Source organism: Rhipicephalus sanguineus, chromosome 5 (genome assembly GCF_013339695.2).
Source record: "Rhipicephalus sanguineus isolate Rsan-2018 chromosome 5, BIME_Rsan_1.4, whole genome shotgun sequence".
Lineage (NCBI taxonomy): Eukaryota > Metazoa > Arthropoda > Arachnida > Ixodida > Ixodidae > Rhipicephalus > Rhipicephalus sanguineus.
The window spans coordinates 104,306,546-104,319,860 of NC_051180.1; positions in this window are offsets into that span (position 1 = coordinate 104,306,546).

Sequence of the window (13,315 nt, forward strand, 5' to 3'; positions counted from 1 at the left end):
AGTTGTGCAGCTCCAAAGGCATGCACGTTTGTGATTGGACATTTGCCGCATAAGGAGCTATAGTTGTGCAGCTCCAAAGGCATGCACGTTTGTGATTGGACATTTGCCGCATAAGGAGTTTCCCTGTCTTTGTATTGAAGCGTATTTAAGGAGCAGCAGAGCGTCTGCTCGGGACGGATCGGTCGGACTAGATGTCGTTCTGACGATCCTGTCCTCTATGATGTTGTAAATAAACCTCTGTTAAGTTTCCTCAACGTCGGTCTCTCTGCCTCGGCTTCCTGCTGTTCCGGACGTCCCTGGGCCTGCGGTACGACTCCCGCCGCTCAGCTCCACGCTACCCCACGAGTCCGCGTCGGCCAACGTCGCCGCTCGTAACGACTGGTTGCAGCGGTGGGATGGAGCCGAAGACCCACTCGTAACAACTGGTTGCAGCGGTGGGATGGAGCCGAATACCCGCCCGTAACAACTGGTGGCAGCGGTGGGATGGATCCGAATACTCACTCGTAACAACTGGATGGCAGCGACGGGATTCTGCTCACGACAAGTCGCAACAAGCTCGTGCCAGCATCGGGATCGTCTCCGCCGAGATCATGGCTGCAGGGTGTGGTGAGTGCTTGACTTTTCTTCACTGAGATTTTACCAGGCTTTGTCTCGAAAGGTGGTAATTTTGGGTAACTACTCTACGTTGACCTGTGCATGGGAACGTAGCGTCTTAGTAGTAGTGAAGTTAGCAGCACTTGCAGCAACCATGAATCTGAAGGCACTGAAAAAACCGCTTTTGCTAGAGTTAGCCAAAAGTTTGGGTTTGGATGTTCGAGAACAAATGAGAAAGCCAGAGATTATCGAGGCTATTGAGAACCTTGAGGCAGACGACGACAAGCTCTCAGAGTGTCTAGAGCTGATTGAGGAAGAAAAAAAAGAAAAGCTAAGGCGCGAAGAAGAAGAAAGAAATCAGAGGCGCGAAGCGGAAGAAAGAAATGAGAGGCTGAAGCGCGAAAAGCGAGAGGCAGAGGAACGCGAAAGGCGCGAAGAGAGGCAGGCTCGGGAGCGAGAACATGCTCTCAAAATGAAAACACTTGATCGTGAAATTCAGGCAATTAAGTGGCAACTGGCACAACGGCAACTCAGGATTTTCGAGATAGACGAGGACATTGTGTCTTTTCTCGTTAGGTTTGAAAAGGTCTGCGAAGATGTTGGTGTTAACCGAGACCTTTGGTTGGAGAGGCTTGTCACGTTGCTGCCACGCCAAATTGCATGCGTTTTGGAGCGCTTATCCACGGAGGAAGCGCAAGACTTTGATAAGGCCAAAGATGCCTTGTTGCGCCACTTAGGTGTTTCAGGTCCTGCTGACTGCGAAAATCGGGGCAACAAAGTCAGCGCTGAAGCGCTTGAGGAGGACGCGCGCTGTAGAGCGCTTGAAGCTGAGAACTGTCGCCAGGCGTTAGAGGCCGAAGCCCGTAGTAAGGCGCTTGAGGACGCCAGGGCACTAGAGAAGGAAGCGCGTCACAGAGCGCGGGAACAAGAAGCACTTCGCGTGGCGCAAGAGGCCGAGGCGCTCCGCAAGGCGCGTGAGGATGAATCGCGTCGAAAAGCGCTAGATGAGGAAGCGCGAGAACAAGAAGCACTTCGTGTGGCGCGAGAGACAGAGGCGCTACGCAAAGCGCGTGAGATTGAAGAGTGCCAAAGGCGCGAAGAGCAGGAGGCCGACTTCGAAGGCCAGAGAAAAGGGGCTATCCACGAAAGCGATAGCACGCCCGAAGCTGAAGAGACATCTCAGGGCGAGCTGGCTGACTTAGAGAGTGTCGGGACTACCGTTAGGTCAGACTCAGAGATACCTAGTAACGGCCCAGAGGACAAGTCAGTTCAGCCGCCTAAAGTGTTGGCAGCGAATGTCGCAGGCAGCGCACTTGAGAGTACTAGTGCCGAGACTATGAGCGCTGCGAGCCGTTCGGTAAGAAAAAGGCGCCGGCGCAAACGAAAGGTGAAGAAAAAAGAGACCAGTGGCGGTAAGCGTGCTAGGGCGCTAGCTCGACGCGACGAAATTCCGAAAAGGCGTGCTAGGACAAGTTCCAAGTTGAGAGTCCCGCGGAAATCTAGATCGGACGTGAGGCGCGTCGCGAAAAAAAGAATTTCAGTGAAATTCAGATGCCGAAATCTTCGCCTGGTCTCATCCTTTTCACGGCCTAGTCGAGGCAGGAGCGCAGCGAGATGTAGCGTACGCCGGAATCGTGACAAAGGCTGTCCCCCGCCGTGGCAAAAGGCTGACGGCTTAACCCGGAGAGGCACAATGGGTAAGCGATGCCCTTTGTCAGAATCGAGAGGCCGCGGGTCAAAAGTCGCCGCTACTGAGCGCGTCGGACAGGTTTATTCTTTGTTCATTTGTCGAGACCGGACCCCTCGAAATCTGTGGCATGCGCGTCTCCCCAGAGTTCGTCTAAAAAGGTGCTTTTGGAGACACCCTGGGATAACCGCAGCATAAAGATGAATTGACATCTTGAAAGAAGTTAGTGTGTTAATGTGTACTAACGAATTGAGGAGTGAAATTTTGTAATTTGTCACTTTCCTCCTCATCGTAGCGGACATTGAGACGTTTGTTTGGTTATTTGTTTTTTTTATATTTAGAGCCATGACCGTCAGCGCTAGTGTAAAGAGCTCTGAATTGTTTTGAAGGAGATGTAGGCTGAGTGTTGAAAGCCTCCGTATTAAATAGCTTTGTTTCGACAGCTGGAAACATAGCTTTTAGCGCTCGAGTAGAGGAGAGCTGTTCGTAGTAGTTACAGAGACGAAGGCTAAATGATAAAAGCCTCTGTTTAACGTACTACTGATTTGTTTTTCGTTACGTGTTAGTATGCGCGTCAGTGTAATTTTAGTTTCTCCTTGTTTTGTGTTAAACGCATGAGTTTGATTTTCAGTTTATTTCGTTTTGTGTTAAGCGCGTGAGTTTGATTTTCAGTTTTATTTCGTATTTAGTTTGCAGCGTTTTGTTTTCTTAATGTAGTACTCATTTGCCAAGTGCAATGAGTAAAAGGGTTTTAGCCGAAGGCTAGGGTTGTGTGCGATTCAGGGAACTTGATGGCATCGGGTACTCTGGCTTGTGTAATTAGGTTCAATTTTTTTTTGTGACAGGTTTACAATTGCCTTTTTTTTGTTGTTGTGGTCGTGCTTCATCACGACAGGTGTTTGTGGATTTGAGCAGCCTATTTCAGGTTTGGTTGTTGGAATTGCTGCTGCTATTGTAATTGAGAACAGGTCATTTTGTTTGGAGTAAAAGCCTGGTGGGTCTCAGGGAGAGAGTACGGGCGCTTGCCTGCTTGGCGGTTGTGGTTCTCGCGTGGTTGACACAGGTGCTGTCTTTCGAGAAGGAATGTTGGCCAGCAGAGCGAGAAGCTTTTCTTCGAACTTGGACGACGCTACCAGATGTTCGAGATCACCGGAGGTGGCGGAGGAATGTAGCAGAGCAGCATCGCGGTGTGTACGGCTTCAGCACATCAGCATTGTCTTCATCGACCTCTCCCCACAAAGGTGATTGACCTTTGTACGTCGAGGTCTCGGCCTGCCGCCGGGGAAGCTGTTACAAAGCAAATGCGAGGGTCCTGGGCCAGCTGTCTCCAAACGAGTTTTCCTGCTTCTTGGACCCCCCCCCCCCAGTTCGGAGAACGGATTAGACACCTACACCTGCTGTCTTTCCCTGAACTGAGCGCTTCGGTGGGGAGCTGGCTGCTACACGCGGGACCCCTCCGTGGGTCGCGTATTTGCATCGAGTGTGCTTTTGGCTAAGGCTGGTGCCTTTGTTCGTAAAAGGATTACCAGTTCCCCGAGGTGGCATTGTCTCCCCCCCCCCCTTCCGAACTGGTCGGACGTGAAGAGTGAGAGGGCAGTGGTCTCTGGAGTGCCATCCTGGGGGCGGTGACCTATGTGCCGAAGAGACGGACCCTCCAAAGGCATGCACGTTTGTGATTGGACATTTGCCGCATAAGGAGCTATAGTTGTGCAGCTCCAAAGGCATGCACGTTTGTGATTGGACATTTGCCGCATAAGGAGCTATAGTTGTGCAGCTCCAAAGGCATGCACGTTTGTGATTGGACATTTGCCGCATAAGGAGTTTCCCTGTCTTTGTATTGAAGCGTATTTAAGGAGCAGCAGAGCGTCTGCTCGGGACGGATCGGTCGGACTAGATGTCGTTCTGACGATCCTGTCCTCTATGATGTTGTAAATAAACCTCTGTTAAGTTTCCTCAACGTCGGTCTCTCTGCCTCGGCTTCCTGCTGTTCCGGACGTCCCTGGGTCTGCGGTATGACTCCCGCCGCTCAGCTCCACGCTACCCCACGAGTCCGCGTCGGCCAACGTCGCCGCTCGTAACGACTGGTTGCAGCGGTGGGATGGAGCCAAATACCCGCTCGTAACAACATACCCATTACAGAAGCTGTTCCGCCGTTGGCGACACAGGGCAACCTGCGTCGTGGCGAGCGTTAGAACTTTTTTCAGCCGTTTTGGAACATTGCGCCCATCACAGATAAATGGACCCCCATGTCTATGGGAGCACGAATGGCAGCGCCGTTGATGTGTACTTCAATAAGATTGATATTGGTAGGGTGAGTAGAGGAATTGGCAGCGTAGGGAGCAATGCAGCGGTACCTTCGGCCGCTGCGCCATCTAGTTTTTCGTTTGGGAGCGTGCGTTGAAACTTGGCGAAATGAAGCGACTGGGCTGGCGTGAGCGAGACTACCGGCGTAAGGTGAAGGTGAGCGTGAGTACGGGCGGCTAGGAGCAAGAGCTTCATTGGCAGCGTGGTCTGTACGTGCGGTAGAGGGACGGTAAGAGCCATTAGCGCGGCCGTATCCAGTGTGCGTGTTCTGTGCAGAAGTGTTCCAGCGACTGCTACGATGCCGAGATATGTGTCCAATCCAGCGGCAAATAAAACAAATGGGCCTATCATCAATATTGCGCCATTCGGAGTTGCGGCAACGTGGTTTGAACTGTGGCGGTGAGGGGGGTGCAGTCAGAGGATACAGCCGAGAGTCGGCATGATTCACCGTGGAGACGGAGTTGAGTACCATGTTGGCGATCTCCTGGCGAACAGCTACCTGAATGATAGAAACCGGGACCGCAGGTAGAGAGCAGGTGCTGGGCTCGCAGGTAGCCGGAGAATTGGCTTCAATTTCTCTTCACCCAATTCGGGTAATCTTCACGTCAATGCTAGTAGAACGGAGAACGTCGGCAGAAGATGACGTAGATGCCGCGTTAGGCAAACGAGCGAACTGTTGAGTCATACGTTTGCTTTAAGCGAGTTCCAGACGGCGGCATTTTTTGATGCCTGCAGTGGACATGTTATTGAAAACTAACAGGTTGAAGGCATCATGAGCGATACCCTTGAGGATAGGGAAACCTTCTGTTCTGTCATGTATGAATCGACTGTACGGCAGAGAGCCAAGACGTCTTGAATGTACATTTTGTAAGGATCTGCTGACATCTGCACGCGGCTTGATAGCGCGTTTTCCGTAGCGAGATGGTGACCATCAGGGTTGCCGAACAAGTCCCGAATCTTATCTGTAAATGTGTCCCAACTGGTCGGCTCAGTAACGTGCGTCTCATACCATACACGAGGTGTGCCCTCGAGGTAAAATAGCACAATTGCAAGCATGAGAGTGAGGTCTCACCGGTTACCTGTGCTGACGCGCTCGTAAAGGCTGAGCCACTTGTGGAAGTCTTGCGCATTGGCGCCAGATAAAACAAAAGGGTCGCGAGGAGTGGTGACGTTAATGTGTGTCGCGTTGGCGGCAGGTGTTGGGGCCAGAGTGGTCGACGTATATTCCGGCATCATGTTGCAAGGCTCAAGGTGGTATTCGCTGCGAAAATTCGTGACGAAGGGACGTACGCAGCACCTCCACCACAATGTTACGCGAGCAAACGCAGACGAGAGGTTATATAGAAGGGTACTTACAGGAGGGTGCTCGGGCACTTCACCTTAAGGCAGCAGCACAACACATTCTCCAAACGTTCGTCGGCTCCTTCAGCGTGTTCGTCTCTTGGTATCTGTCCACAGCAATATCGTGGTTTTAGGACGTAAGACCGCGATAATTATTATTATTACTTCTCGTGTGTTTAGAAGAAATGTTTCACGATTCAGAGTATTATGTGCTCTACTAGAGGAGGGTGTTAAGCTGTTCCTAGTAAAAATAACTCGTATTGATATGCTTCTAAATAGACTCCCCAGAACCTCTCCGGGAGCGATGGCGGAACACGCTGCTCAGCTCCGATCTACAGGACCAAACCTGGGCTATCCAGCAGGCCAGGAAGGCTAGTGGAAGACAAGCTCCTCCGTCCTCCATCTGAGCGGTATGGCCCGGACCAGCAACTAGCCGGATCTCGCAATAAAGTTGTTTCATTCATTCATTCAAATGCTACTGACTTCTATGGTCATCGGCAAACTGGCTCTAACTTTTGCAATATGGAACCAAACGGGAGAGGGCACTACAAACGCATGTTATCGTGAAGATCCTCCGTGCACGTTCTAGTTAGATCGGTCATTTTGCCTGTACATCTAATTGTCGTTTGGGACAAACGCAAGACTAGCAGTCGAAGCCAAGATATTTTAAACGGCCCTCATACCCTTTAGGTAAAGATCTCTCATCTTGAGATAATATACCGAATGTTCCTGCGGAAGCTACGGAAATTTTCGAGGAACAGGGCACTCAAGATAAAATTTGGTTGTTTTTATTTATGATACAGAACAAAATTTAAGGGCTATGCTTATAACTTTGCCAAGAATTTGAAGACGAAACCCTAGTTGTACCCATATCGACGTGGATTGAAGCTCTGAGCCCGCGTAGCGACGTATAGGCACCGCACAATGTAGTTGTCAAATTGCAACAGCAGCGCAAGAACCCACAGCCTACGATAACAAGCGGCCGAATCGAGTCCGTGCTCAACAAGAAGCGAACGTTTGCACTGAGTTTACGTGTGATGAAGTGGTGAGTGGCTGTGGGCGATATTGTATTTTTAGAGCCAAGCATTATATGGCTAGGAGGTGGGAAAATATGGTGGTCCGTGAGAGCGCACAACGGTTATTCTAAGGAAGTAGCGATGCTAGCATACGCTACCTCGGTCTCCGCGCTTGCATTACTTTTAGGGGCGAAGCTCCTTATAGCGGCACCCGTTCGTCCCTCGTAGCCTAGTATGTAACCAGTCTTACGCTTTGACCTGCAAGGTGGTGCCGGTGGGAGATTTTTCCTGTGCGTTGTTGAACAATAAAAAATTCGCAGCGTTAGCTAAAAGCCGACTTCTTCTGTCTCTCATTCCCATCAGCAGCCATTCTTTACCTCCAAGGTAGTGCCTGGTGAGATTTCTCCTGTGCGTGATTAAACAATAAAAATTTTGTTCAAAACGCCGTTGATTGATGAAATAAACCAACAAAAGACGCCAGATGTTTTGTAAAAGCAAAACGGAAGAACGCCAGATGTTTCTAAAGCAAAACGAAAAGACGCCAGCTGCTTAACGAAAGACGCCAGATGTTTTCTAAGCAATGGTTTTCTAAACAATGAAAATTCACAGCGTACATGTAAAATTAAAGTGCGCTGCAAGTCGTCATAACTCATCGAACCTTTAGTATAAACGCGCCCGATCTCACGTCGGTGATGATGTACTGGGCAGAATTCACGGAAGATTCACGGTTTACCGATGAACCTCCGCAGCTTCGCCCACTCATCATCATTCACTCCGTGGATATGCTGTGATTTTTTCTTCAGGTTTTCTCAGCATATATAGTTGTACCCGCGTACAAAGTTTCTTGGCAATGAAAGGAATACTACGAGGGCAGAATTTGTGCGCATGCACTCCCACGCAAAGTAGTCCGCCGTGGTGCGCGTCTTGCACCGCTGTTGAAAGTGATGGCTGCGAGCAATCAGCGTTTAATATCGACCCAGACGCCACTGGGCGTTCGAGGTACACGTAAAGGGCGCGACTTTCTCACGCGTGCTAAAACGCAAAGTAAACAGCGTGTTAAGTTGAACAAGTACAAATATCTCACTGTCTGCATCCTGGATGAAAGAGCTACATGTAGAAAATAAAGGAGTATTTTTCATCATCTCACGCAGAAAATATGGGCGCAATCTTGGTACTACATTCATTAGCGGTAGGATACGGGCGATTTGGTTCTGTAGCCTTCGCCTATTTTCCAATACAAGTTGTTCGCTAGCAAAGGGACGATGCCTGCCGCTCTTTACTGAAGAATTGGAAAGCTACATGCAGCAATCCCGGCAATAACTGACCTTTTTTTGGGTCCTCGGAAACGATACGATTTTAGAGCAACGCCGCGGGCCACTACCGCGTGAAGACGGGCAACTATGCAACGACGTAGAGTACTATGTCTCAGGCAGCCACGAATATCGCTAAAGGTGCCAAACATGATGCCGAAATGTAGGCAGTTGATATAGGACAAGACCACCGTTGGCGCTGTATTTTCCAGACGCAAAGGTCCGCAAACATTGCACAAAGCTCTAGCCGTGGTGAACAATCACCAGCCGTTGGTAGTCAAGGTATGCACAGCCTATACGTTTACAGCGAAAGCTGTTATGAGATCATTTCACCGGCCGTTTTTGGCGCCGTAGTTGTCCGCCGCCGCCGCCGCCGCCGCCGGTGTTTTTGTGTCAGTCCCCTCTTTTGGGTGAAATAAAGTTTTGATCATCATCATCATCCGTAACCAGTATCGCTCGAAATAAGAAAAAAACTTCAGGATGGAACGAGGTTCGAACCCGGGCCCTCTGTGTGGGAGCCCAGTATTCAACCTCTGAGCCATGCCGGCGCTTGAAACTGCTTCGCAGAAAGGTCCTATACAGGCTTCATGTCGGGAAGGAGCCACATTAGCATATGCAATATAGCGTGGTAGAAGAGTAAAATAAGCACCAAGCGTCGCACAACGCGAATCCTGTAACCAGGCGTCACACAATGCGAATTGCGCAACGAGTAGGTTGTTGAATGCTTCCAACCCATTAAAAAGTGCTCTGCCATAATTCTTCGTCGTCATCAGGCACACCATCAACAAAGTGCGCATAATGCCTTACATGCATTTAGCAGGTACCACGGCTCTCCATAGAATGACGAAAAATGGCACAGTGCCTGCTGCCCTACTTCTAAAAAATTACAATGATTTATAGCGTAGTGGGTTCCTCGCAAGTGCACTTGTATTGGTTGCCAAGGAAGCCCATAAGCGCATGATCCATTTCCTCGGGGTCTCAGTAAAATTACAATGATTTAGAACGTAGTGGGTTCCTCGCAAGTGCACTTGTATTGGTTGCCAATGAAGCCCATATGCGCATGATCCATTTCCTCGGGGTCTCAGTGAAGTTCTTCGCCTCCCCCCCTCTCATCCCGTCTCTCTCCCACGTCAACGTATGCTATACAGCATGACAGGAGAGGGAAATAGCGACCGGGCGTCACCCAACGCAAATTACATAACTGGTGGTCCGTTTAAAGCTTCCAACCCATTACAAAGGCTGAGCCATAATTCTTCATCGTCATCAGTCGTCGCGTCAACAAAGTGCACATGATGTCTTACAGACGTGTAGCTGGTGCCTCGTTTCTCCGTAGAATGACGAATAATGGCTCAGTAGGTGCTTTCCAACTTCAAAAAAATTGTGATTTATGGCGTAGTGGGTAACTTTCTAGTGTACTTGTATTGTAGGCCCAAGAGAACTTACAACGGGCTGTAGAAACGCCGCTCTTCCAGCTTTCGCTGTGACTCTGCTGCGATTTCAGCGCAGGCCTTTTTTATCTGCAGAGAACTGAGTCGATTATGACTGAACTTTCGCTATACATCTGTATTCATTGAATTAGTATTGCAGCGCACATCTAAAGACTGTATTCCCACGTACTCTACCTTTCGCGTGTTTTCATGGTTCATGTTTGGTGCAAGTAACGTATTTTTTACGCATTTACCAGACACTTGCCATCAACGTGCCCTTTCTGAGGCGTCAACGGTGAAAAACATCAGACGAAGACGTGTGTATGTGGCTGTTGCACTTGCATTGACGCCGGTCTACCACATCCATATGAAGTGGATAGCGAAATATAGGAACGAAATATGTGAAGCCTTTGCCATCCATGCGGCAGGCCACTCTTGTATCAGCTCCCCCTCTATCACACTAACTGACAAAGAGATTAACTATCTTCGCAGTTGAGCGTTCCACGCTTCGGTGACAAAGCACAACAGGTGCGCATATGCTAGGAAAATCCTCTCTTTTCCCTCCGGTCTTTTCCCTGTTCCAGAAGCGTATATATTTGCATCGCAAAAATAAACGCATTTGTTGGTAGTCAGCTCTAATCCTGTTTCATCTGTCTCGTTTTTGTGTTTTCGCGCTGTTACCACACGTTACTCTCACTACTTACTCCCCATGCAAGGCTTGGCTTCCACAGTCGGAGAGAACTTTAAAAGTCCGCGGCATTTCCTCCTCAAAGGCGGATGCAGACAAGCCTCCACCAATGGGCGCGCACTCCAAACTGACTTTATGAGCCGGACGGCCGGCAACCACGCGTCTGGAGAACATTGCCGAATGCCTGAGCGGAAATTCTTTCGTCGCAGAGGCGATCGGTGCCGAGCTTTGGTCATCCCGGCGGGGCCTGTCCAGAATTCTTAAGTTGTATCCAACTATAGTGAGCGCAATGCGGTCGTTTTGTATTTACATTGCTATAACTTGTGATAAACGCAGATGTTCTGAGAAGTACCAAGAAAATAGCAGTTCTCTGTATCTCCAGTCAGTTTTGTTACGCTTCTTTATTATTATTTCCTTCCCTCTCTTCTTTAGTCTGTCAATCCCGTTCCCCATCCCTACACAGAGTAGCATGCCAGCGGTATACAGACGCCGACAAAAATCTCCGTTTTTCTAATAGAGTCGCTCTCTCGCTCTCGTGCTCTTCTACTGCAGTGCACGAACAACAAAGTAGTAAAGTGACGGATTTTCGAGAACCTTGATCTAATTTATACAGTGCGAATGTATCTACTACTACAGTAAATACAAGCTAATTCATTCATTTCATGTTTCTCTTTGTTGATTGGTTGGTTCATAGAAGAATGGCTAAACCCACCACGGGGGATCGGCCATGAATCGCGCGGCAGTAGAATTTGCGAAAGAAAGAAAGAAATGCTGAAAAGATTATTTGTAAGCGAGCGAGAATATTAGTGGTGTTTTCGGTTTCTTTACTGAACGCAAGCAAAAGAAAGAGGCAAATGTTAGCATTATATAAATAAGTAAAGATAAGACAGATATACTTATAATATTAGCATGGAAGTCTCTATGATTTCTTTGTACAATTAAATACGGCATCTTAAGTGCCCCTGTCGCAGTTACCCAGTGCAGACGGCTCCAGGGAGAGTAATGCCAATACGAAAATCTGAAGCCCATGTTTTCGGAAAGGTGCATACTGGGCGCAGAAATGCACTACCTCCTCTTCCACAGTAGCCTGCATTTTGATACGTGCGGTAGGGCTACGTAATAGCACATAAAGTTTTAAACAGGGCCGCGGACACTGTGAAATACTCCCGGCTTTAATTTTATTGTGATAGCAATTATATGGACAGTCTCGGCTGGATTTTGCCGTCGCCGTCGCCGCCGTCATGCACCGTATAATGTATAAGTATGTATATATATATCAATGTCCCAAAGAAAAATAATTCAGAAAAATGCTTCCGAAGCGCGGAATCAAACCAGCGACCTCTCGTTCTGCAGCGCGTGGCGCTAACCACTACGCCAAAAAGCGCAGATCCTTCAGGTACCTAACGGCGAGCTTTATATACACACCCTTTACCACTGGCAGGACTCAGAGACGGCAGGCGCTTATAAGCGCTTCTTGTTTACCAGCGAGATGGCGCGAGGAGCGCGATGGGCGGATTTAAAAGTCGTCGGTGAGCTCGCTCGCTTCTTCTTATATTTACGCCGGGAGAACCTTGCCCTTCCGCTGTCTGCCGGCGCGGTTTTCTCGTGGTGAGGGGAAGAGGGATGCTTCGAGCTTTCACCGTGATGTCCGCGCTCATGTTACGGAGCGTACGAAAGTCACACGAGCTCAAGGGACGCCGCTAAACGAACAAACAGAAGATGAGCGCGAACTATCACGTGTCACACCTCGACACTTGAAGCACGCTAGTTTCCTCCGCTACTTCGGCCTCCTTTGCAACAGGAGCGCCGTTCAAACAGAGTATCCATTGGCGAGCCTCATTTCGTATGGCATTAGTTTCTAGCTATCGCATTCATTGCTTCGTCCTTGCTGGGAAACTATGACTTTTTTTTAATCAGCTCTCTATAACCATGGGAATTTCTCAAACAAGTGTGATGCATCTCTTACTTTAATTTTTACTAGCACACCGAGGATGCGTGGTTGCGCGTGCGATAGCAGTGCAGGAAGCAGAGGCAGAAGAATAAGCAGCGGTCGTTCAGACGGGAAGCCGTGGTCGACGGGATGTCCTCCGAGGAGAATCGGCAGCCCGGAGGAAGAAAGTGAGAACGAGGGCGAGGAAGGGAACTCCGCGGGAGAGAACGCAGACGGCGAAGAGAAGAAGGAGTCTAGCGAGGAGAACCAGGAAAGCGACAAGGACGAGAAGAAAGAAGGCGACGAAGGGAGCGGCGATGCCGGTGGCGCCGAATCCGGCGCGGCCGGGTCGGCACCGAGTGCCCCCGCCATCGGCACGGAGGACGAAGCAGCCGGCAAGCGCTCCAGAGTGTTCGCCCTGATCGGGATCGCGGCGGTCATCGCCGGACTCGCCATTCTCATCATCGCCCTGGTGGTACTCGGACATCACGGAACCGAACTCGACGAGAAGTCGTCCAACACGTCCAACTTGACGCTATTCGAAGAAGCGTTGTCTGTGGGCGATTATCTGGAGGACTCGTGACGCTGAAGCTGCCTCCTGGGCTGTTAGTACCGCACCTCATCTTCACCCTCTTCAACTGTGTGGTGTCTTTATCAGATGCAGACCTTGGCATGCTTTCACCGGATGCGTTAATCTTAATCGCCTGGTCGGCATCCAATTTTACTCGAACAGAGTGATCGGCTGTCAGCGATTTTGTCGACCAAGTGATTAGGGACTTGTAATCAATTCTGTGATGAATGCAGAACATAGTGTTTTATTACTTATCGTTTTAATCGCTAATTAGAGAACAGCGTTATATTATGGCCACTGTGTTTGTTCGCGTTATCTCTACTCGCAACTGCAAAGAATGTAGCGCAATGTTTTTATTCACAGCGTTGAAATAAGCCTGACGATTCGGCCGAAGATTTTTAAGAGATGAAACTCTTGAGTTAACATAAAAAGCGGACGTTCGCCTAC